This window comes from Amblyomma americanum, chromosome 7, assembly GCF_052857255.1.
Source record: "Amblyomma americanum isolate KBUSLIRL-KWMA chromosome 7, ASM5285725v1, whole genome shotgun sequence".
NCBI lineage: Eukaryota > Metazoa > Arthropoda > Arachnida > Ixodida > Ixodidae > Amblyomma > Amblyomma americanum.
Genome location: NC_135503.1, coordinates 168,697,222 through 168,724,278, shown reverse-complemented (window position 1 = coordinate 168,724,278; position 27,057 = coordinate 168,697,222). Strand labels below are relative to the sequence as shown.

General features: G+C 45.4%; 1 long non-coding RNA gene across 1 annotated transcript in view; it reads left to right on the top strand.

Moving 5' to 3' along the window:
- Positions 1-27,057, top strand: part of LOC144097581 (uncharacterized) — an 86,996-nt gene that overhangs the window by 19,535 nt on the left and 40,404 nt on the right. The window contains exon 2 of the long non-coding RNA XR_013307075.1: positions 6,397-6,426. This is a non-coding gene — a long non-coding RNA (uncharacterized LOC144097581). The remainder of the gene's footprint in view (positions 1-6,396; positions 6,427-27,057) is intronic.

Here is a 27,057-nt window from a genome sequence, read left to right as displayed (position 1 = left end):
GATGTCACGCCAATATCTGGAGTCTCTGTTTATCCAGACAACAGATCAGACGCTCAACCGTAACATCGGCAATCTACCGCCCTCGTACGCTAGATGCCTGCGACGATTAGCACAACGTACTTAAGCTTTGTGTGCGAAATTTTTTCATCAGTGAACAAGACTTCCGTGTGGAAGTCGATACGTCCTTCCATCTTGACAACACCTTTTGGTCGGCGCTTTATTATTTTCGCCAATGTATTCACCCGACCAGACGAGATTTCGTCGAACCTTCGATTTTATCTCCCTTCCTCTTCAACCTCACTCTCATCCCCCTGGCCAAGGCTCTCAGCCGCATTCCGCACTTAGGACACACACTTTGCGCGGGTGATATAACGGTTTGGACCACATACGGCTCGGATGGCGACATAGAATCGACCCTTCAGGAAGCAGCCAGAACTATAGCTACTCACGCGGCAAACATTGGGCTTGAATGCTCCCCCACAAAGTCAGCACTCCTCATAATCCGCCCGCGGCGCGTCCCTACCTCCCCCATCACGATCTACCTGCATGACACTCCCATACCGCAAACACGTACCCTCCGCATTCTTGGCCTGCATTTACAGTACACGGGGGAAAATAACCTTACCCTGAAAGCACTAAAACAGTCCACTTACTCCGTCATCCATCTTCTTAGAAGGGTTTCACACTCACGAGCCGGTCTAGACGAAGCAGACAATCTCAAGGTGCTGCATGCCTTTTTGCTTAGCCACATTCTTTACGCCACTCCTTACCTGAACCTCTCCTGTGCGGATAAAGACAAGATCAATGCTCTAATCCGCACGGCTACCAAAGCAGCGCTAAACCTACCAAAGAGCACTAGCACGGAGAGGCTGTTCAAATTATGAATGCACAACACTATACAAGAACTTATAGATGCACATCGCTACACACAGTACCTTCGCCTGGCTGGCACGGAAACCGGACGATATATACTGGATTCTCTGGAAATTCGCATACCGGCACACACGACAGACTTCATCTCTCTCCCTCGCGCCATATACACCGCGCTTATCCTGAAACCCCTTCCTAAGAATGTCCACCCTGAATACCATCAATCCCGCCGCGTCGCGCGAGCCAGAGCTCTCCACAAAGAATATGGCACTTCATTCAGAGGATGTGCGCTGGGTGGACGCCGCGTGTGGTCCAGACCGTTCAGTAGCTGTGGCTTACCATCCAGCAGCCCCCCAATTTACCCTTTTCATAGACCCCCTATGTACCCCAGAAGAAGGAGAGAAGCAGCTATAGCAATAGCCATTGCCCAAACCAATGCGGCTTATATACTTAGCGATTCTAAAACAGCCGTTCTTAACTTCCCCCGCGGACGCGTCCAACCCCCCGCTTGGCAGATATTGAGAATGTGCACCCTAAATCCCGATAGGCGTATTGAGCTCGTGTGGGTGCCGGCTCACTCTGGCAATCCCGGAAATGAGGCCGCCGATAACATAGCCCGAGGACTTATTTGCCGGGCAAATGGCGACCCCAGCCGGGATTTCCAGAGGGAGCGGGCACACACGTTTTCAGAACTAACTCAACAAGCATGCCTTGCCCGTCAACTCTATTCCCCTCCCCACACCCGCCTATCCCACTCCCAACAAATCCTCTGGAGGCGACTCCAGACCCGAACTCTTCCTACCCCTCAGCGTCTCTCCTACTTCCGCCGTGTTTCCCCAGAGTGCACTCTCCGCGGAGCTCCGCACGCCACCCTGGACCACATCCTCTTCGGCTGCCCTGCCGATCCTCCCCGCAGGGACAGCCCGCCATCGGTACATGGGAGGAATGGGAGGCCCTCCTTGCGTCGCAGGACCCGGACACTCATCTTCGCTGTGTGAACCGGGGTGCCAGTGCCATGGCCCTACGTGGCCTGGACACATGCGCGTAATGTGACGGCTGTTCGGTGGCCCTGAGACCTTGCACGGTCCAAACTCGCTTGCTTAATAAAGTTTTTCCATCCATCCATGGACGGGACGGAGGCAGGCGACAACACAGAACGGTAGTGACAACTGAACATTTATTGAAAAAACAGCAGACCTTATATGGATCAGTGGCGCTTGTAATCTGGAAAGCAATCGTAAAATGAAGATGAAGAATGAGAAAACAATTCAATGGAAACCATGACGAAAGCAATCGGTACGGCGAAGTGATGGAAACCGAGCAAGGATGACGAAACTAACCTGCGCAGAAACTTTTCGAGGAAAAAGCATCAAACGCAGTGACCAAGAATTTCCAGGCCATCAGTCAGACGCCATATATCTTTAAAAGCAAGGCAACCGCTCTTTTAGATGGACTGAACTTGCAGATGCTGAAGAAGCAGGCGTCGGTAAGCCAGTCTGATGTCCTGAACATCTTTTTTTACGACAAAGATTCATAAGAATGCTCGTCCGTTTAGGGCGATTGTATCAGAGAGAGGATACTGGCAGGGCGAAGTCAGCAGGTTTCTTCAAACCCATCTGAAAAACCTAAAACCTAAAGACGCTTTCAAAATTGACGGGTCTAACCATTTGGTTGACGTGCTAAAACAGCCGTCCCTTGTGCTAATTGGGTGGTGTTCGTGATGTTGAAGAAATATTTTATTCTGTTCCCCATGGAACTTTTCAGTGCTGTAAGGGAGCTCATCGAAGCTGGCGACATGGCCAACTAGCCGAACTCTTGTGATGTGTCTGTGGATATCATTTCGGAGCTGCTCAGGTTCTATTTAAGTCCAACCATTCTCTCATTTGATGTTAAATTTTATGGTAAAAGGAAAGGAATCTGTATTGGCTCAAGCGTTGTGCCACTGTGCTGTGCGAAATCTTTCTGGGCAATTTAGATTTACTGCTCAAACGCAAGTTGACCCATGCCTTCATTTATAGTGTTTTTAGATACGTAGATGATTTTTTATCAGTTTAAAGCTTTCACCTAGTTATGTACTAGCTGACGTGGCAGATGAGCTTTTTGGCTGTGTTATGAAGATTTTCACATTCTCTCAATATAACTCTCGACCTTCCGCAAGGGGATTACATGCAGTTTTTGGACTTAAAGTTAGATTTTAATCAACATGACCATGCTTGCTAGGCTTTTCAGTCGAGATCGAAGAAAGCTTTACTGCCGTACGACTCATCCCATTCGAAGTTCGCAAAACAGGCCTTGGCATCTTCATGTGTTAGGTCTGCTCTTTTGAAATCATGCCATCACTAAATGCAGCTCAGTTTTCATCTTGAACTCGAGCGACTCGAAAAGGCGGGCTTTCCGAACTCCCTGTTAAGATCTGTGGCCGAATCGTTGCTCAAAAAGTTTCGCCACACGGCGAAAGAAAAAGACACCTTTTGCCATGTGCCACCTAGTCGAAATATGTGTTGTCGTCCTATATCTTCATAATATTTCCCTCAATCTTAAGGTCTCAGGCAGACATGGCTTTGACGTGGTCATGTCTGCGCCCTGCAAGCTATCAAAACTCTTCAATTTGGTGAGGAAACACACTTCAACGCATGTAGTTTGCGGCGTTCGGCATTCGAAGAAGTATGTCTCATGCGCAACTGGGGTGGTTAATAAGATTCCCCTCAGCTGTGGTCGATTTTATATGGGAAAAACTAACAGATCTTTAAACATTCGTTTGCAAGAGCATGCGCGTTCCTTGATTAGGCCCGCAGCGCCTGCCCTGGCAGTTCGCTGTCGCAGTTGCAAATGCTGCTATCCTAAGATGAATCGCAAAGAAATCATAGGAAGAAGGGGCAGTTGGAAAGGAAATTGTCGAGGCTGTCGCTATCCAGGGACCGGAGTCAGACAAGTGTGTTAACATGCCTTCTCTGTCTATTTTTCAGAAAAAATTAGTGTTTCTGTCAGCGTTTCACTAGGTTATATTTGTTTGATTCTGCGCAGGTTAGTTGTGTCATCCTTGCTCGGTTTCCTTCCCTTCGCCGTACCGATTGTTCTCGTCATGGTTGTCATTGAACTGTTTTCTCATGCTTCATCTTCATTTTACGATTGCTTTCCAGATTACACGCGCCACTGATCCATATAAGCTCTGCTGTTTTTTCATAAATGTTCAGTTGTCAGTACCGCCCTGTGTTGTCGCCTGCCTCAGTCCCGTCCTGTTTTGCGGTTTTGCTCCTCACGATGTCCTACAAGCTTGCCTACAACAAAGTCCTAAGTGTTAACGAGCATGATAGCTGTCCGATACGCCTAGCTCTGAAGGATCTTGTCTTCATGCTTTATAAATACAAAGTTAACAGCAGCTGTGAACCTTCTCTCTGGGCATGTGCGTTACATTTTGAGCCAGATGTTCAGTTTTTTTTTGGATTACAGGCGCGAAAACAGACAGACCACAAGGTAGATAAACGGGACGGAGCGCCTCTCTCGTCCTTGTTCTTTTCGCGGCGTCCCAACATCATCTACAGTCAGTGTGCAGCTGCCACAGCATCTCTGCCATTGCACTAAATGGCTCCAGAGCGCAAAAGAAGCTGCTAGACACACGAACGAATAGCCCACAAAACGACAAAACCGCGTAAAAAGTTTAGTGTGGCGGACACCACTATCATATCCTAAGCGTAGCAGCCGGAACTCAGTGGTGTGACCCGCTGCGGGCATTTGGCTGTTGCCGCAGGAGCCTGTAGCACCCTCTCCCTTAACATTAGCCTGTCAAGGCGTCAATTCACCTCATCCATGCACCTGACTTGGTTTTGAACGCGGTTCATACATAATACGGCGGTGGCAAGCGCAATGTACGAAATTCGAAACGGCGCGAACGGACGCCCGCGGCAACGTAGGTTGACGGAAAGTATTCACCCGCTTTCGAATGACAAATTATTCCGCAGCATAACTGGAGCAGGCGGGAAGACTGACTTTGAGCGCTCCTTATGTTAAGCTTATTACAAACAGCAGCCTCTGTACCGGTGCAGAAATTAATATTCACTCCAGAATCCCCAGTCGCACATTCGGCGTCTGCAGCTTTTTCAAGCAATGCGCAGCAGCGATATTTGCTGGCTTCGATTGGTGATTTAGTTATGTTACAGAGTGGCAAGTGTTGAGAACAAACAATATCAAGAAACCAAAAATAATAATGCTAAAATCATATTGATGAAGCAGAAGTGAGAAGCAGACTGATGAGGTTAAAGACGAAATCATCTTATGGAGAAATAATGGACAAACATAAACAAGCAGTTGTGGAAAATTCCAGTCATATTACTGCAGTATAAAGATATGGCTCTAAGACTAAACTTACGCGCAATAAGATTCAGTAATTAAAACTTACGGGAAGAAAACAGGTGCGGAGAACGATGTTTCATTCAACAATGTAAAGTGAATGTATGCCAAGCAACATCAATTGCACCTTTGAAGTCCAGAGAAACAAAAATCAAAGTAGAACGTTTTTCTCCGTCGATTGGTGAATGACAGGTACTGAAAAAAGGCCAACAAGCTCTTGTCAGTGTACCTTTCTTGTGGTCGTCTGTATTAGCGCTTCTTATGTTCGTCTAATGTAGCAAGTAATTTTTTGTTATTTCATACTATCTAAGAACTCGCGCAAATGATAGAAGACCTGGGCACAACTGCTTCCGAGCATGAAACAAAGCTAATTTCTGCACTGAAGCTAGTTCTTTGTTGCGAATACAGTCAAGTAGACGCTCAAGCAGCTTGCCAGCTGCCCCACTGTGGTTAGGGAATTTTGTCTCTGAAACGCACCTAATTTTTTTTTTTTAAATAGCAGCGGACTTAACAATTCTCGCGGGAAGTTCGAACTACATATGTCAGATGTCGTAGTCCCGCCTTGCCAGGTAATTGTTTCTCTTTCTTTGTACTACCCGTGGTGTTTCCTGCGGCCACCATGGTACCATTCCCCTCTTCAGGGAACTTTGCATCGTAACCCGCAGTTGCTGACAAATGTTTTATTCATTCTTGGGATTGTGAAGTTCGCGGGTCTCCTCGCATTGAAGTGGACCTCGGCATGGAAATCCGATTGGAACGATCCCATGTATTCATATGGCGTGCAGGGCAATGAACTATTAATGCGAATGTATTAAAATGCTCATTACGTAAAATACACGGCGTGGTTAGCTGAAAATTCGCTTGCTAATCGAGACAGAAAAGGCGCCACAGGTAGACGTGACATGACATGGGCTGAATGGTCAACGGTGTGTGGAACTTGATTGGACCACGTGACAGCGTGTTCGGTTGGCAGCTTTGCGTAGATCACACTGCGCTCGTTGCCCTACGAGCTTTCGGCATGGGGGAAAGTCGCACTGCAGAAAAAAGAGCACCATCGAAGCTCTTTTCTGTTAACGTTGCCGTAGTATTGTGACGAAGATCATTTCTATCGCACACGCTTGCTGGGAATGTGAATTTATGCAATCAGCGGCGACTGATTGGAGTTTCTTTCCTTCGCAGGAGAGGCTTCCGAGGTGAGCTCCATGTCCGGTAAGCATTTACGTTCATTCCTGCAACAGATTCTCCACGTGTTTGGCATGAAATCCGTGCGCATCTCACGGGAAAGCATTCACTGTCGTCCACATCAACAGCGCCAAAGACTGCATGCCTTTAGAGCCAAGCAACAAGAAATGAATCTTTACGTTACACTAACCAACTTCTAGAGGTCTGCTCGGTTAGAGCAGGCGGCAGACATTTAGAACGTCGCAATAGAGAGCTGGATTGCACGTTTGTGTTGATTTGGCCGTGTTGGTGCTAGTGTATCAGCTTTATTACGCTATGTAGCCAACAAAATCCACGGGCGTACTTTAAGCAAGCTGATTCCATATAAGGTGACCAAAAGATCTAATTTGAGAGACATGGGGGAGATTTTTGCACTGCAGTGGGCGTAGCCAGACTGATGGTGTTTATGATGAGTGGTTGGTTGGTCTCTTAAATGTACCTGACGCCTTCCATGTCCTTGGAGTATGATTAAAATAAGGATAAGGATATCCGCAATCAGTTTTGTCATCCAAGGTTATATCGAAGCAAGAAAAAAAAATTGCACGCCGTGCATACGCGATCTGCTCTATTCGCCATTTTTGGTTATGAATAAATTGAATTAAATAATATTATGTGCCTGGAAAATTATAGGGTGCAATTATGAGCGCTATAAACTCTGCTTTGTAAGTTGGTCTTATACAAAAGCTGTTTTTTACAGCGAAAAGCTGTTTAAGGATCTCACCCACACCGGAAGTTCGGCCAACTGCGAATGAGAACGAGTTTACGCAGGCTATCGCCATAAATTACTCGCAGTCTTCGTATCGGACAGGCACCTGCGTTTTTAGTGTAACGCTTCCCTTTCCCTCTCCCGCCCTTTCCCTCTACGCGTCCTGTCCGCGCGGGAGGCTTGCATGTTTTCCAAGCTTTCGTTTCGGAGCACTCGTTCTACCTCCTCTAGGGCGAATTGTGAGGAAAAGGCAGCCTCGCCGAGGAGGCCGGCTCCAGAGAGGACATTGCTATGCTCCGTTTCATGCATTAGGTGCAATGCTCTTAAATCTAGCGCTTCTGTTTGCGCTGCCTACATCTATGATAAAAGAGCAGCGTGTTCCCTGTGATGAGCGAGAAATAGAAAATGCTTTCTCTGTCGGCCTTTACGCGGCAAATTTGTCATGGCTGGAATAAACGCGTTGTTATTCATGACGACATGCTTTCTCTTTCTCGTGCCTTAGAACGGTAAGAAAACAACCGCAGAATAGCACGCATCTCTGTTTTTTCATGCGGACTACTTCCGTACTTTCCACAGCGTTGCACCTGATATATGAAACGGATAATACAGCCTGCTACCGAGAGCATCTGGGATGAGGTTGATGGGCGGCTCACGCCGCAAAGTGGCCTGTTTACATGGGCACCTAAGCAGCCTTGTTGCCATAAACAGCGCTTTGCTAAATCAAGCGATAGTGTTCTAAAGGCTCTGGGTCGTCATTTATACTAACGTACTAAATTTATTAGGCCTAACTTTTATTTATTGATTTATTCAAATAACCTCAGGGCCTGAAGGCATAAAAGAGGGGAGTGGGAAGGACATACATTGGGTCAGATACAGCGCAGCAGAAAAACAAAATGAGAAGAAATGAGAACGCGGCGTAAAATGAACAAATCTTAACACAAAATAAGGCAAGCGAAGGCAAAGGGGAAAAAAATTCCCAAAAAGAGAACATTTCTGGAAGACAGCAATAAGAAAACGAGAACGAACGCAAAATAAAACTGACTAAAATCTACATATAAAGATTACATAGGGCAGTCTTAAAAGAACTTGGGTTAGAAATATCGACAATGTGCCCGGGAAGGTGGTTCCAACTGTCCGAAGTGTCGGGCACAAAACAAGAAAAAGCCTGTTTTGTATAGCATGACGGGACACCTACTTGGCGAAGATTATCAATGCGGCCTGAAACATATGTAGGTGTAGTTAGTAGTCTGCTCTTAAGGACAGGATTGTAGTAATAGTTCTTATGAAATAGTCATAAGCGCGAAATTTTTCAGCGAAGTGAAAGAGGTGGCAATGATAAGGTAGCTTTCATAACAGTAACACTGGGGATTCGGTGATAATTGGAAAGTATGAAACGTGACGCACAGTTTTGAATAGATTCGATTTCAGTAGCTAATGATGACAAGTCAGGGTCCCAGACAAATGCTGCATATTCCAATTTAGGTCGAACAAGTGTTTTATAAAGGAGAAATCATATTGAAGAAGAAGAAAGGGAGAGGTTTCTACGCAGGTACCCCAACATGCGGTTAGCATTGTTAGTAATAGATTTCAAGCGCAGTTTTCGAGAAAGATGAGAAGTTATGTGCACACCTAGGTACTTATACGAAGACACAGTTTCAAGAGGAATAATATTAAGGTAGTTGTGGGTATTCCAATGTTGCGTCGAAAAACACGCAAATCATCACATCTATTAATGTTAAGTTTCATGTGCCATAATTTACACCATTCTGAAACTTGGTTAATATCAGATCAAAGGAAAGAAGTGTCAGACTCACTGTTAATTTATCTGTAAATAACGCATTCGCCGGCAAAAGGAAATACGGAAGAAGCAATGTTTTTAGGCAATTCATTAATACAAATCAGAAAAACTAGGGGCCCTAGGACAGAACCCTGGGGAACTTCTGAGCCCACTGGATAGAAAAGAGAGTTGGATTTATTAGCAGTCACGTATTGAGAACGATTAGTGAGGAAAGACTGAAGCCACAAGATGATGTTAGGGTCGAGATTGAGACTGTTTAATTTGAAAAGTAGTAATTGGTGAGAAACTTTGTCAAAGGCTTTGGAGAAATCGAGGAATATACAGTCAGCTATGGAACCACGGTCAAGAATGAAATGAAGGTTCTGTGTAAAGCATAGAAGTTGCGTCTCGCATGAGAATAATTTACGAAACCCGTGTTGGAAATGACTGAAAAAAAGAATTTGACTCACGGAAATTGGCAAGGTGAGAGCAGATGACATGTTTTATGATCTTACAAGGAATGCTAAGAAGTGAAATGGGCCCATATTTATTAGGAGAATGTTTGACAACAGCCTTGTGCAGAGGAACCACCTTGCCCACCTTCCAGTCGCTAGGAACACAGCCAGACACAAGAGATTGTTGAGAGAGTTCAGCAAGAATAGCAGCACTATACACTTTGGTATTTTTAAAAATGTTCGAGGTTATGCTAATCACTCTTCATGATGATGACGTCTTCAGCTGAACAATTATTTTTTCGATACCAACAGAATCTATTATAATGGTGTTCATAGACAAGAAGTCGTGGGTGTGTAATGAAGAGTTGCGGTAATTAATTCGTTAGTAAAAGAAGCCGTAAACACATTATTAAGGACATTAGCACACATTTCACTGGAAATTACTTGATCGTCTAAAGTATTAACATTAATTGTAGATGGATCAGTTTTCTTAACCACGTTCCAAAATTTTTTGGGTTTATTTAATTGCATCGACGGAAGAGTATGACTAAAAAATTACTCTTTAGCTTGTTTTAGTGCTGACTTATATTCAGGCGCAGCGGAGTGATTAGCATTCCACCGGGGCACAGAATTGCACAGTTTGGCGGAACGAAACAGACGTTTATTTTTATTTAATAGCCTTTTAGTGAATAACTAAACCAGGGCGAACATTTGGTAGTTAATACTTTTCTCAGGGACACATAGGAATCTGTCAGGAATGCAATTTTCTGCTTAAAAAGGTTCCAGCCAATTTCGATTGGGCGCTCGTGAAAAGACGTTAAGTATACATCGATAAAAGCAGCGATTTCACGATTTATGGCCTCAAAGTTGGCATATTTGTAGTCACGGATGTATTTAAAATCGCTTGTTTGGCGTGGCGACATTACGTTCAATGAAAAAGGAAGCATACAATGATCACTTAAGCCCGGCAAAAAAGATATGGGAGCCACAAGATCAAGCGACGTGGTAAGAACAAGGTGTAACAAGTTGGACGATGAAGATGTAACGCGGGTAGGCGTAGTGACAAGTTGGGAGAGATTAAAGTCGGCACATGCGCGGAAAAAATCATCGCACTCCGTTGAAAAAGGGTCTGCATAAGAACGTACATTGGACCAAAAAATAGTATGAAAGTTGAACTCTCCTACCAAAAGAATAGGAACATTTTAAAAGCGAACAATAATCGAGCAAACAGCATCATGAAGTTTTTCAACGAAAGTGGCACTGTACGAGGGAGGGCCATAGCAAATGCCCTAAATCATTTTTTTCACGCGCGTGTGCAGTTCAACCCAAAGAAGTTCTAATCAGGTAACAACATGAACAGGAGAAGAAATTAGTGTGTCGGCAACAGCGGTCACAACACCACCACCGTTTCTGTCACCCCTGTCGTAGCGATAAGTGGTAAAATGCTTGTGGCAATGAGATTTGCGAGCTATCAACTTTAGCTGAAAGCCACGTTTCAGTAAGGCAAACGATATCCGCATCACATGCGTCGATAGTCGCACAGAGCTCATCACGTTTAGGCAGAACACTTGTGATATTAGTATCAGAAACGATAATAAGTGATTGGACAGTGACGGGTGCCACCTACTCCTCACGCATCGTTAATATGCGGACGATACAGCGAACTTCTGAAACGCTGTCATTAAGCTGGTCGTAACATTAACACCTACCGTTCATGTAAAGCTTATTATAGCGGAGTTTGAATTTAGACTTTTGAGCGATACCAAATTCAACGAGTTTTTCCGCACCTGCCGAGTCAGGAGAGATAATCTTCCCTTACACTAATGTGATTATCTTTCACTTAAGAACTTGAGAAGAAAATTTTTGCCTTGTTTTAAAAGATGAGAACTTCGCAATAACTGGCCTGCTTTTATCTTCAGAAAAAGCTCCAAGTCTATGAGCCCGTTCAATCGATAGTTCTGACGGTGGCAAATTCAAGGCAGATGAATGTACATTCATAAGGTTTTCTACAGGCTCATCCCAGGACTAAGAATTGGCGTCAGAAAGGCCGTAAAACAGATTATCACGGCGCTGCCTATCTTCGAGTTCCGCCTGATTAGCCCTCAATTTCGAATTTTCACTAGCTAGGCTAACAGCAAAACATCGTAGTCGTTGGCACTCTTTCTGCAAAGATTCACTCGTTGCAGTTTTGCCTTCGACCACAGTTAGCCTACTATCAATATCTGATAAATGATTCTGAATTTCCTCCAGACTTCTCTTGATTTAGTTGACAGTACTGATTATGTCGACTTGGTCTTTCTCCATTTTGGCGGTTCGAATAGTCATATCCTGTAGCAACCAAACATATCACTTAGCTGCTCCTGCTGTGCATCGTCGTCATCTCCTGCATCGTGGGAACGGGCATTGCATCGCGGTCCTGGGTTTTCTTCCACATCACCGGACAGCAGAAGCGGCTCTTTAACAACAACGCACTCACATAGCAAACACAAAAGTATTCCCGTGTGTGGGAACAGCAGCAAGCATGCATTGTCCGATTTACTTGCGTAAACACAAGAGTCATGACTGACCTGGGCAAAGAAACGCACGAAATTAAAGAGCCTCACCACGTATCTGCTCCCACGCCCACTGATAGTTCCGGAGCACGCCAGCAGTTCTTATCGACGACGAGTGTTGATGACATAGTCGATCCGGAGGCCTTGATCCACGCGGAAGCGATCCAGCAGGGTTGCCAGTGGTGGTCAAAATCTTCACCGTGAAAGCTGACGAAACGTGTTGGCGAGTCTTTGCATTCCCGTGCTTCCGAGGTATACAAGGCGCCAAGCTGGAGACATGAAGTAACCTGGGCAAAGAAACGGGCGAAATTGAAGAACCGAATCACGTAGCTGCTCCCCGCCCACTCAACTCGCTCCTCTTCAAATTATTTGCGTCCGCAGAAGGCAGTGCATCCTGACACACCCTTGGAATCCGCGGCCGTTATGCATGTGTCGAACAGCAGCAGAAACGCAACATCGGGGAAGATTTTCTCTCAGATATAAGCAACAGGTTAACCGATGAAAATTTTGTAATACAGTCGTGCCTCCTTATATAACACCATTATTATGGGCGACATCAATTGTGTACAGTTTTCTGAGAACTAAACTTTTCAGTACTTACTTCTCGTTAATATGGAACCTCGCTGTCCAGACTGTGGACAAGGAAAATATGCGCAGAACCCATTCGGGTTCATGTGTTTGTGTCACGATATTGTGGGCAGTGATGAGAGGAAAATTTCTGCTGCACCTACAAGATGTTTCACTTTCCTCATTTTGAGTGCAGGGCTCCATGAATAACACCACACGACAAAACACCATGCGTCAAAACAGCGCGCAAGAAAGAGCAACGGAACATACCAGCACCGGGAAGAAACTGCACAGCGACCAAGCAGCACGGCGAAAAAACAGCACAGGCAAAAAACGGCTCGTGTCAAAACAGCGCACAAGAAAGAGCAAATTGGCATAACAGCACATGTAAAAAACGCCACAGCGACGAAACACCACAGGGAAAAAACAGTACGCGTCAAAACAGCGCATAAGAAACAGCAAAGCGACATAACAGCCCCAGGCAAAAACGGCACTGCGAGAAAACAGGACAGAGAAAACATGCTGGCGACAAAAAGAGCGCAAGAAAAAATACCACGCGACTGAATAGCGTACAAGAAAGAGCAAAGCAATATAACAGCGCAGGAAAAAGCCGTAAAGTCACAAATTAGCATAGGGAAAAAACATGACGGCAAAGAAGCACAGGGAAAAAACAGCACCCGTCAAAACAGCGCACAAGAAACAGCAAATGAAACGCAGGCAAGAACATCATGGGTACAAAACAGCACAGGAAAAAGCAGCATGCGTTAAAACAGCACTCAATAGAAGGAAATGCAATAAAACAGCACCGGGAAAAACACCACGGCAACAAAAAAGCACAGAAAAGACGGCACGAAGACAAAACAGCACAACGAAAAAACATCATCGAGACAAAATAACGCAGGAAAAATAGCGCCTGTCAAAACACTGCACAAGGAACAACAAAACGATAGAACAGCACAAGGAATAGATGGCGCAGCGACAAAAGACCATTGGAAAAACAGCACTCCTCTAAACAGCGCACAAGAAAGAGCAAAACGGCATAACTGCACAGGAAAATGCTACAGCTAAAAAACAGCACAGGAAAAACATCCTGGTGAGAAAGCACCACAGAAAAGAAAAGCACGTGTCAAAATAGCAGAAAAGAAACAGCAAAGCAACATAACATCACAAGGAAAAACTGCACACGGACAAAAAGTAGAGAGAAAAATATCATGGCCACAAAATAGCACCACAAAAAACAACACGCATGAAAAGAGCCAACATTAAACAGCCAAGCGACATAATAGCGCACAGGAAACAGCAGAGCGATATAACAGCTCCGGTAAAAAAAATCATTGCGACAAGCAGCGAATGGGAAAACACCAGGCATCAAAACTGCGCATAATATACAGCAAAGCGACATACCAGCACAGAGAAAAACAACACCGCAGCAAAACAGGAGAGGAAAACAACATGGAGAGATAAGAGCACAAGGAAAAATAGCACGCGTCAAAAAAGCATAGAAGAGCAAAGCGATATAACAACAAAGGAAGAAGTCGCCCAGTGACAAAACAGCACAGGGAAGAAACATGAGGGCAAATCAGCGCAGGGAAAAAACAGCACTCGTCAAACCAGCGCACAAGAAACAGCAAAGCGAGAGAACAGCGCTGTGAAGAATGTCATGGCGACAAAACAGCACAGGGAAAAAACGGCACAACGAAAGAACTGCACAGAGGAAAAACATCATAGCGACAAAACAACGCAGGGAAAACATCAACAGTCAAAACAGCGCACAAGAAACAGGAAAACGACAGAACAGCACGTTGGAAAAATGGCACAGCGACAAAAGAGCACAGGGAAAAAACATGATGGTGACAAGAAAGGACAGCGAAAAACAACATGGTGACAAAACAGCACAAGGAAAGAACAGCACGCGTCAAAACAGCGCACAAGAAAGAGCAAAGCGACATATCTTCAAAAGGAAATACACTATGGCAACAAAAAAGCACAAGGAAAAAACAGAAAGCGTCAAAACAGTGCACAAGAAACAGCAAAGTGACATAACAGCACAAGGAAAAAACGGCAGTGACAATACAGCAAAGGAAAAAACAACATGGTGATCAAATAGCACAGGGAAAAACGTCATATCGACAAAACAGTACTGTGAAAAAACAGTACATGTCAAAACAGCATTATATTGATTGTGTGCATAAATGGTGACTGCGGGAGCGAATGTGTGCTAATATAAGAGACTGTGCGCTTAGCGGGCTAGATGCGGCATTGTTAATATCGAAGGGACGCTGCGGTGGAGCAATTGCCGGCAGAGAAAGCAATGCTAACCTCACCTGTGGCATTCAACACCTCAACTCAACTCAACTCAGCACACAAGAAACAGCAAGCATCGCATCAGCATAGCGAAAACGGCAGAGGCAACAAACATCATGGCGGTAAAACAGCACAAGTAGAAAAATGCCGCCACTGTCTTTAAGGCGAAGTAAAGAGCATTAGCTGTTTGGTAGCGCAGTCTATCGTACATGCGATGTATTACCACGTTATTAGGATACTTTTCCATACTTCAAGGCGAGCAGGCGTCTACCGCCTTGAAGTCATACATTTTTGACCAATTTGGGCCGAAAAAGTTTTTCGATTCTATTTAGGGTATTTTTCCTTACCTCAAGGCGGTAGGTGCCCGGTCGCCATGAGGTATGAAATTGTGACCTGCCGAGTGCTGACGTCACGCCCGCAACGATATGCCTATTGAAAACTAAATATTAACCTAATTGGGGGATATTGGAGTCTAACATCTACTCGTCGAGCCCGATACAAATATGGCATTAGCTATATCATGAATTCTGAGCAATAAAAATTGAGCTTAACCATGACTAAATATTAACTTCAGTACTTAATATAGGTATATAACGTGTTCTACTCATCTAGAGGATTCCAAATATATAATTCGTTTTATTACGACCTCGTGTTTTACTGATTTGCAATCGAATAAACATAGTCTCGTGACTAGTTAATTACGTCACAAAATCAACACAGGGGAAAACATCATGGTAAAAAACAGCATAGGGAAAAAGATTGTAGAAAAAGCATTGTAGAAACAACCACCTGTTACATGCCAATGATGACATCACGGTACAATATAGTGGATAGAGGCGCAACTATGTAAGCATGACGTCACCGGGCGCAATGGCGGCATAGTTTCGGTTTCTAGAATCCAAGATGGCGGCCAGTATATTTGCCTGTGCCCTCCCATCTCTTTCCATCCTCCGCTAGGTGGAAAATTTGTTACTTCTCCGAGCCTGCTCAGCGTTTTCTTCACTGGCCCCGCTGGATGCAGAAAGACTTGTTTAACGCATGGCCAATAAAGCGAACGCTCTTTACTTCGTCTTCCAGACGGTGGTGCCCTGTTTTTTTCTTGATACTCAGTTAATATGGCCGACTCACTCTATGCACAGTTTTGCGCGGGGACCAAAGTGTCCATATAAACGAGGCACAACTTGGCCAAGCTTGGCCAATATGGTCTACATGAAAAGGCTGCCTCTTCCGAAGCTGCCATAACTAATTTTTTTGCATAAACATGCCTATAAAACTGCCGCAGTTTGTTTTTACCTGGTTTATGCATAAGGAGATATAGGTGCGCTAACTTAAAAGAAAAACACAGAACAACGCAAGATTCTAACGACGATTTAAAAATGCAATTTTTAATGTTTGGAGCTCTGGACATATATAGTTCAGGAATATCAGCGCTCACAGGCATAAAACATATGCTGCATTTTATTGAAGTCATTGTAGTTAAAGTGCCTCGCAGCGCATGCTGCAGGGTAAAAAATGAGAATGATGCTTAATTTATGCACCCACGCCTTTTTCGTTTGTCGCCATCACCTTCTTACGTGTTACGAATTTGAGAACACAAACAGCACAACTTTATTCGGCCCGGAAAAAAACCACTGGAACGCCATACAGACTTCCTACCTTCTTTAGCCCAAGTGCCAACATTGGTGTAGTGTACAAACTGCCGATGTCTTGCGGAGCGGCGTATACAGGATAAACGGGGCGGTGCCAGAACGTTAGGCTAGGTGAACGATGTAATTTCCTAAAAGATCATAATAGGATCTTCGTGAGCATTGCGGCGAATGAATCGAACATGAGGAGCAAAAGAGAAGTTGGTTATAAATATGTCAAGCAAAATCGAAGATGCGGGAGTAACTCGTGTTGGTTCCGTAATGGCATTTTTACATCCGTAAGCATTTATAATTCTTCCGGTTTTATGGACAAATCCTGAGGCATACTAGTGTAAAATGCTACGCCAATAATTATAGCGAAGTTAGTTTCATTTGAAAATGTCAGACAAAATTCTAGAAATACAAGAACTATTTTGCACATTCCCACTCGAGGGCGATAGAGAACGCCTGAGAAAAGTTTGTTGACTACCAAACAGAGAACTTTTATAGCAAGGTGCAAGGGCCTTGTCCGTGTTTTTATTTTTTCGTCCTGTCTACTCCTGCGCTTGTATCTTCAAGTCGTGCACCAACTCGCCCGGCAGTCGTTTTTTTTTTAACTTAACGATCTTCATGGGCGCAAATGAAGTTTAGCACTTGGTCACAAATACGGTGTTTTTTCACCATCAGTGACACTCCTCCTCCGCCACAGGTGGTTAGATTTTACAAAAAGTAATGTAAGAGGGTAAGCTTAGACATTATTTTTATGATGGTATCATGCCTTAGTTAACATAACTACTTAAAAATCAGCCGACTGAACAGTATTTCAAAACGGTCGGCTTTTTTCCTTGATCATTGGTCATTAAGATGAAACAGCTTTAAAGCATTTGCCTATTCCACTCCGCAGACTTCTCGAAAGTCCGATGGTGCATTGTAATCTTAGTTCGACATTGTGATAGCGCGGTGTACTAGCTGGTATGAGCAAGGTTGAAAACCTTTAAAGTTCGCGCGAAGTTCTTTTTGCGTCCTACATAATGTGCTGTTCCATATTTATGGCGGACAAAACGTTTCCTATTTCTGTGCCAGGCATATTTAAAATTGAGACCATTACCCCGTTCTTCATTGCCTCACGCAAAGTCCTGTTTTTTGTGGTGAAGTTTTCTTGAATGTGGAAACGCATTTCCGACTTGTTGATTTCTGCTTTTTTGCTTAAAAACTCATCCTTCAGATCCTTTCTGTACAGGAAAATGGACGATCATTCCTCGTATCTTATCGTTCATGGTGGAAGCCTGTGTGCAGAAAAGACGTCTTCCTTTGTTACTTGTAAAGATGAACCTCGGCTGCCACTTCATTCACTTTTTACAGCGTCTTCCTTATCAGTGAGAGGAATGCCATGGAAATCTAGATTTAGTTTTCTACTTTGCCATTCGAGATCATTAAGCTCTTGAGTTATCTCCTCTTTTTCAGATGCTCAGCCTTGATATTTATTGGAATAAGCTCGTTTTTTTAGCTACAATTTCTCTTTGTCCTGGTTGTGCATTGACGCAAAGACATTGTATTTATCAGATATCACTCGTTGTACATGGTCAATTTTTCTAGAGTGTCTTCCAGTGACATGAGGATTTCAAGTGTTTCGCATTAATTCTCCCATTAATGCTACGTCATAATCTACCGATAAAATATCCTGACTGCATAAGGATCTAGCCCTAAATATTGCCAGGTTCCGTTTCTAATGGCACCCTGGTCGCAGCCAGAGATTCTTGGCACCCTCCGCTGCGTCACAGGTCTGACCGCCGCACTGGCCAGTTGCTGCACAGTTGCTGGGGGCTGACGGCCAAGTGTTAAATGCTGTATTGATGTAGGAGGTTGTTGTCAAGTACAGCACCAGGGTGGCCAAATCCCCTGGTAGTGCTCTGGCGGTTCTCATCACTGAGATCAGGACGCACCCCACGCCTGGCCTTGCAATTTTATCGGCCCATTTTTTAGCGCGAAAGCACTACTCCCATGTGTCAGCACTGAGCAAAATCTTGGGATGTTTGTATGGTCGCGGCATTTTTGGGTTCGTGCCAAATGAAAGTCATAAATAAAAAGAAACCAAATTAATATCCACAACTGGGATTCGAACCCGCGGTGGCGCAAACAGATCTTCACAGGCCGCAGCCCGGGAGACTAAGCTTCACCGCAGCCGAACACGCCTCACGTTAAACGGCAACACACACCACTCGCGCTGTGAATTGCATAATGTCTTCGTCCTCTGCCATTACTGCTATGAAAATAATATTCGCGGTTTGAGCTATGTGGCGACCGTAACAAAGAGAAATTCGCTGCATGTTTTGGTGTGGAGAGCGTTCTGGTCGAAACACGGAACTAGAGCACTACTCGTTGGCGTTCAAAACATTTCTGCAGAATCGCGGCAATAGAGCACAGCCCGCCTGAGGGCATTACGCAAATTTTCATTGACGATAAAAAGATGAAGACTCTCAGAACTGGCTCCCGGGGTCTGTGGAAAACGTTATCGCGCTTTTGAGGTGCGTGGCGGTGGTGTCCAAATACAAACGTTGAACTTTTGCACAGTATTTCTTGCTTGGAAACGCTAAATCACCAGCTACAGTGTTCGATCTGGCGGAGTATGGCGTGCCACCGAGATTCCAACCCCCGTCCTCTTGCACGCGAGGCGGATGCTCTACCTCAAACCTGCTGTGCAAAACTGCGCTATCGCGTCTCAATTTAACCTTCAGCCCCTTCAGCCATGGCTCACGGCGTCATGGCTCTGGATAGGTACAGTGGAACTACCCAATGCACTGACCTTCTTCAGCCGTTCTACGGAAAAAGTCCAGCCACGTGAAAAGATCCAACCACTAGGCAGAAACGCCATCTACCTTGTCTGCGTCTTATCATCGGCAGCACGGTCTATCCATATACGAGAGGCCCATCCGCAATGTGTTTTCAAAAGCCTGCAGCTGCTGCCATCTGAGAAACTAAATTACACTATCCTCAAGCATGCATTCCTCTGTCAGATCGGCGTTTCCCGGGCACTGAAGTTGCCTATTTTCATTTGATATTAAACAGCGCTACACATTCAGACGATTACATAGAAAAACATGACAGCACGGGCGCTTGGTGATGCACTTTCCTTGCCTGAAAAAAAAAGAGCGCTACATATACAGACGATTACATAGATCGTAACGCTAGCAGCTAAAATCCTGCAAGACAGCCACAGCCGTGGCTACCAACTCACAATCAAACACCTAATATTGGTACCAGGTCACAAGGGCATCCCAGAGAACGAGACCACACTTGCATCAGCCCGAGCATTTCTCCCCAGATGTCGTGGAACCTCCCGCCCCACTACTAACTTGCATCGATATACTTGAGCACTTAAGATTATCCCGTCGGGTCAACCCTGCGCCGGCTAAGACACTAGGCAAAGGAAAGGAACTACACCTCCGATAGCTACAGACCAACACTTAAAACAACACACGAAGACCACACGCAATAGATCCGGAGTCATTTGACTCACAGGATGGGTGCCCGTGTTTTATCATGTTGCCTACATTTGCTTCCGCCAAGCCTCCGGAGCCAACCAGCCGCACCTGCAACCGAGCTCGCCACTAGAAGACCTTCCCGCCTAGACACTGACATCTCGTTTGAGCAGCAAGGGGAAGACACAACCTAGACACGGGCAAACGTCCAGTTTTCACCCTTCCGTCTCCAGTAATGCACCTCGAGACTGGCCCAATTTAAGGCACGTTTCCACGTGTACAGTGTGACTTCACAAGCCAAGTTCTACGCATTCCTAAAAGCGACGCTGCGTAACAGCTGCTACACTATTAAACCACAAGTGGTCGCCCTTACGATCTGCTCAGACAGGCGGTCCTCAGCTAATTTAATGTGCTGCTCTCCAAGGCTCCAGTGAATACCGTCAGTAAATTTGCTTCGCCGAGCCACTCAGCTTCCCTGTCACCAACATTCCTGAGTTGAAAGCCCTGCAGCCATTGGCACAGCTTCGCAAAGAGCTGGTCTTTCTGTTTCTGATGCCTTGTCATGCTCCACGACGACGGTCAGCACACCAACCGTCAGCACAATGCTGGGAACTATCGACTCGTCTGCTGGCTGCGCTTTAATCCTACGATGGCCTGTCAGCTGAAGAGGTGGGCTATCCTCAAGTGCTGATCCTGCCGACAGCGCTCGCAAGGCCGCTCACAATACGGTTTTTCCTGGAGAAGAGTTGTCCCGCCTCCATTCAAGGCCGACACTGTGGGTCCTCGCACCTGAGCTTGTAGCCTGCCGACTGGATTGGCGCCTTGCCACCAACATCGGGTGACGCCTCGTCAGACCAGCAGCCCATCCAATCGTCTGTGACTAGAGTGCACTCTCAGCGAGAACTCTACAGCAGGCGGACAGCGGTACATCCACGTTCTTTAAGCCCAATCCTTTGCACTCGTACGCCTGCGTCATCGTGCTGCCCTCATCACGCCTGCCCAGTACATCGGGCCCCTGAAAACATGGCACCACCGGCTACTGCTGTTCAACCCACATGCATACACCATGCAGGGAGTGTAGTAAAACCTTGTTGTCTGCAGTAACAAAGGTGTCTGCGCCTAAGCAGTAACCAGAGCGCCAGCTTTCGGCGGCTGCTGCTTTCCAACAATGTGGCCATGATAGGCGGTGGAAATGCAGCCTTTGCGGTCTTCTCTTTTGCCTTGTCTGTCCTCTTTTCTGCTTCTTTTATTTTTCCGTATCGTTTCCTTTTTCTTCCTTGTACCGCGCTCTAAGCAGGAGAAGGTGATGCGACGCGCCGGCACCAGGATACGTGGTACGTGTCATTCGAAAATGGTTCTCACATGCGCGCTACTCGTCGTTCTCGTGAACCTCCTCCCTCGTGCCTTTGCGACACATCTTCAGGCCACCTCTCTCTCCGCTCGCTTTACTTCTCCCCTTTCGAGTTTTTTATCTTTGCCAGAAGAAGGCAGTCTGCTCTGAATCTCTGTGCTTTAATGTCGTTTTTAATCGGTGTCTTGACCTGACCTAGCTCACTTTATATACAACATATTACAAAGAAAAGCGCTAGGCTCCGCATGCAAACCTCAATGTGGAAACCGCTTCACAATGACTTTCAAACAGGAGGAGAGGCGGAGGTGTGGTTCTGACGTTAGATCACGCTGCGCCGCAGCTGCGCTCGCTCCTCACCGCTGCCTCCCTTTCTTTGAGTAACACCAGAGCCACCGCTCGCCGAATCACGTGCTCATATTGGAAACGGACAAAATATAAGTGGCTGCCTGGCAAAGACCAGGCGTAACAGAGCTTGTGCGCCGCCAAGAAAGCTGCACCCATTACCATCCCCTCGACCCCTGTACCCTGATATTTTAGAGGTACTCGCATTAAGCTCAATAGCTGCCTTGGGGTCAACTTCATACCCCTAAGCCACTGCCTGCGCCACTCCACTTTGGCGGCTTTGGTGGCGGCTCCACTTTGCTTTTCTTTTCAACGCCAATTTGCCATCTTGTTGGAAGCGGAAGCGCCAAGTACGGTTTGGCACACGGAATACCGACGTATGAGAGGTAAGTGTACTTTCACTACTATGCATTAAGTGAGATGAAGTGCCAGAGTCTTACATTTATCTGCTAAGACAGGTGCTGTCTCAAGCATGCACCACTCAGTGTCGCGGCGTAAACAACTTGTCAGGCCTCCAGTGCACAAATGCGTTGCCTCTAGACCATACGAATTTCGCGTTCATTTAACGTCTACCACAGAACGCTCGAATGTGTTGTGTAGATTACCGATCAAATATCGGCTTACAGTGGGCTTTCGGAAAATAGTAGAATGCTGTTCGTAATGCAATATGTTTCGTTTGTTTCTGCTTAATTAAAAATCTGTCTAAACTTTATTAACTGGTTATTTAGCGTATTGGAAAACAAGAAAACAATACATAGAGAATTGTTCTCTACCACTGTTCTTTGTGGCGTCTCGCAGTTGCATGCTACTACCTGGTTCGTGGCGCGTCCCGTTCATTTCTGCTTCTGCTTGAGGTGGAGCTTTGTTCGCATGGGTCGAGGCTGTTGACAAGGGGCAAGGGCCCATTGAGAAAAAACACCTTTCTAACTGGAGAGCAGGGAGAATGCCGTTCGCAGAGTGCATCCGTCTCGCGCTCTCGACCTAGCGTAAATGTCCGCTTTGCCTTTTTTTGCTTTCCCTCTGTGAGACCATCTCCTGCATTCCAAGGTTGACCATACCATTTTTCTTCCTCTATTCCCGACAGTCACGTTCTTTCAACGAGCCAAGCAAAGCCAAACACTTTATGTGCGTTGCTGGCGGTGGCAAATGGTTGCTTTCGGAACTTTCGGGAATCGGCTTTGAGGTGATCTAAGCCGACGTACGCCAGCCGCTTTCGTCTTTCCTGTCTTCGACCGATGCGCAACCTGACTTACCTTAAGCTGTCGTTGCAGGCGACGGGCTACGTACAACCCTTCACCGCGGCTCCTGTAGAGGCCCGAAAGGCCCTTTTCCCTGCCCGGTTTCCTCGTGCTGCAGCCCATTCCACGGCGGCCATGGCTTACTCGTCTCTCGAAGCGCTCGCCTTCCTCCACACGCCTCTGCAGTGGCTCCCTCGCACCATACTGATTCTTAGGACTTTGTCCGTGCTGTGCTCGGCGCGTTTCTTGGTGTGCCAGCTCGAGCTTCAGCCTACTTCACCCATCGTCATCTGGATTATCTCCGTGTGGTTCTGTTCACAAGAGAGAGAGCTTGGTGTGCGCGTCTTTCGCGCTCCTTTCGTTTAATGCGTGCCTCAGTGTGCCCATTATAATAATCTCAGTTTCTCTTCGACTGCTGCATGTGTTTCACTTCAAATGCTTTACGCGCACTTGGACACACTGGTAGCTCTTGTTTTTGGTAGCATCGCACTCTATGTGCATCTTATCATGTGCCGTGTCAAAGTTCGCGATCCAACTGTTCACATTGTTTGCAGGCCAGGAACAGAGCGCGCATCAATCGTTTACGTCAAGATTATGAACTCATAACCTGACACTTCGCACCGCAACCGTTCTCACTCCCTGTGTACTGGCTTCGTGCCACTGGCAACAAAAAAGTTTAATGGAAGTTGTGCGATGAGGCGTACTTTTGATTACACCAGCTGCTTTTATTCTTGCTTCGCAGTAAAGCGCTACCATATGTCAAGCGCGACGGCATTTAAACGGAAGCAGTGATACTAATTTCAAGGGTCTTGCCGCTGTGGCGTCAGGTGTCTGTTGTTCAGAATATAACATCATATTCTTGCACTGTCACCAAATCTTGTCGTGTGTCAGTCGCGCCACCATGCTGCTGTAATTCTGTCCAGTGTAAAAAATGTCTTCTCTGGTAATGGTAGGTGAGCGACTTCTGCCTGGATTCGCTGCAACTTGTGTCACTGCAATTGGATGACGCTGTGAAATTAAGACATCTAAAAGTCTTGGCTAGTGTAAAAAAGTAGGAAGAGAATACTGTTATCGGAGGTAGTCTTGCATTGCAGCTTTTAAATACCTTCTTCGTAAAAGGAATGAAGAGAGGCTGCAAGAGTGGCATCTGTATTTCATTCCTCGCTCAGAGAAATCGTTTATCCTAACTAAGCAATGGTCGCTATTTCTCAAGGTTCAGTTCGGAACATTAGTATGCCTCTTCATTTTAACATTGAATGACTGAAGGACCGTCAAGAGCATTGCCTTCATTTTTCTTCCTTGATGCTTTCGCAGCATGCAGTGGTGTGCCTACAGATTGCTCTTTAACTTTTATTTGCATTCTCTGAAGCAACGTTTAGGCGGCCAAATTCACTGACTTTGTGGACCTTAAGTGCTTCCTGTGAATGTTATTGTTAATGCAGGGATCATCTTAAGTTAAGGAAAAGCAGCAAGCAATGCACGGAACCAGGATGGGTGTAACGTTAAGAAACCGGAAGCGCGTAGGCAAGGTGAGGAAACAAACGCGGGCTAATGACATTCTAGTCGAAATCAGAGAAAAAAATTGTGCTTTGGCAGAGTACATAATGCGAAGGAAATATAATCGCTAGTTCTTAACGGTAAAGGAATAGATTCCAAGAGAGGGGAAGTGTAGCAGAGGCGGCAAGAAGTGAGGTTTGCTGATAAGAAAATTTTTCAGGGACAGGATGGCGCAGCTGGCAAAGGACAGGGTTAAATGAAGAGACATAGGATAGTCCTTTGCCCTGCAGTGGGCGTAGTCAGTCTGATGATGATTATGACTTTAAAGTGTGTTTCGTATCTTGTATGCTAAGATTCTTGTCTTCAAGGACGGCTTGGATGTTTCAAATGTCTGGGTGGGGTTGCAAGTAACAGCCTTTCCAGGTAATATTATTAATTACAGGCAGGTTCTTCATGTACAGTCAGACCCGAATGAAGCGTGCACACAGGTATGGCGTACGTTTTCTACATTTCACCGAAATAATAATTTAGAAAGGCTTTATAAATGTGCACTGCGTTTCGGTGACCAGGCAATGCATTATAAAAGTACTCAGGAACAGTTCATTTCTTGCGGTAAAAACTCACCAAAGTCATCCGTTGACTTAGTCCTGCACTATCGTTCGTGTGATTACACCCTGGTTTTTTCCGTTACAGCCATCCTTTTAAGGGACAAGGACAAAGTGGCTAGAGGAATAATTGAAGCGTAGTACATGCTTAATTCTCGAGACATTTGCTTCAGTCGGCCATCAGTAGTGGTTTTGACAAAAAAGAACTACATTTCCTAAAAGGTGCCTGTCTCGATCGATAGTGTCAGGCGACGATAGTGTCGAGAGAGCTTTTGAGAGCTCCCTGTGTCGAGAGAGCTTTTGTAGTTGGACACGTACGCATATTGTTCGTGCCTTTTGTCCCGGTTTTGTTTTTTTTTAACGATCCGTAATTTATATGCTATTCTGTTCTCGTAATAAACTTCAGCTGAAGTGAGTGCTTGTTTTCTCTAGTCTCCTTTTCCGTGTTTACTGCGTTGTTGCGAATCAAGAGTAAATGCAACCTCTCCCAACTTTCTTTACTCATGCCCTGTGCTCCCTCATTTCGGCAAATGTTGGCTTCCGTCAAAAATGTCATAACTAGCCACTCTTTTCCCTTCCCTTGTCTGCTCAATAACTAACGAGGGCCTTGATTATGGCAGACCTGATGCCATAGGCCGCATGCGAGTGTTCTCGCATAGCTTCCGCAATCACCGTTTCACCACGTTCCTACGTGGTACTAACGGCAATAGAGGACGTACTGCGTTCGCGGCAATGGACGAGGATGGCGATGGTGAACACTCTCAAGGTTCGCTTACACTACACTTAAATACCCCCTATAAGCAGAAGATTGCACGATCGTCGCCGTAGCTCAGATGGTAGAGCACCGGACGCGATTTTCGGAGGTCATGGGTTCGGATCCCACCGGTTATATTTGGTTGTTTTTCCTCTGATTTATGATCCATTATCTTCAGGAGAATAATAAAAATAATCACCATAATAATCTCCCATTGATGGCCACTACAGATCAAAAACAAAACATTCCTTATGCTTCCTCGTTTCGGTGACTACTGGCTCCCCTCATTTATTGTATCGTGTGCCAGTCTACGGTAGTTCTTTGCCACTGTTTTAGGTAGTTCGCTGTGAGGTAGCCAACGGAAGCACTGTTGACTATCACAATATATCACGCATATATCACTCATGCAATTCACAATTGCAGCAGCCCCTCAATTTCTTTCCGTTCAGATATTTGGCCATAGATATTTTATGCTTCTTTCCCAGTTCAGTGCACTGGAAATAAAATTTGCCTTCTCTGTTGCAGGTAGAATCTACAATGAGTGCTACTCTGTGTCTTGTAAGCAGGATGCCGTGTTTATGAGCCATGACTTTTTCTAGAAAATGACATGCATTCGTTTGCCGTATTGAGCGCTGAGCATTGAGTGTGAAGAGGCAAATGTCAACACTTCGATTTCTTCACAGGTGAGACATCACACCAAGCTCCATTTTTATGCTACATGCGTATTAAACTAGCGAACCTTCGTATTGCGCTTATTTCACCTTTTTCAGTGCTCTGGCATGGTAAGTAGATCTGGTATGTGTGCGACAACATGTCAGTATATAGATGTATGGGCCCGTAAAGAGTTGTTTGAATTTCTGCATTTCTATTTTGCATTTTCTCTTCTAATTCTCTCTCAGCATTGGTATGTCTAATGAAATGAACCGCTTTTTGTGCTTCAGACACTTTCTGGTTTCAGGAAGTTAATACCAAACAGCGGAGGTCTGCAAAATAGTTCTTTGAGTTAAGCACAGTAATGTCTGTAATACAGGGCCAAAAGGCGTTTTGCATTTGTATTCATACCTCTAGTAGCGGAGACAATAAGAAAACTAACTTCAATTTTTGATTTCATTCTTCAAGACATCATATGGAGGCAAGCCTAGAACCAGAATGCAAAACGTGCACTGTTTATGTGTGCTTGCAGATGCCTTTGAAGAAAGACGGAAGAAATTTGCTTTATGGAGAATGGAAGGTTGAAATTTTTTTGCATAATTATATCATATTTGAACTGTGAAGTTCCATGTAAAACGATGAAACCTGCCATACTGTGCTGCATTTTCTGCGCCAGGGTTCCGACTCCTGCATCCAGCTAAAGACATTAAGGTCAT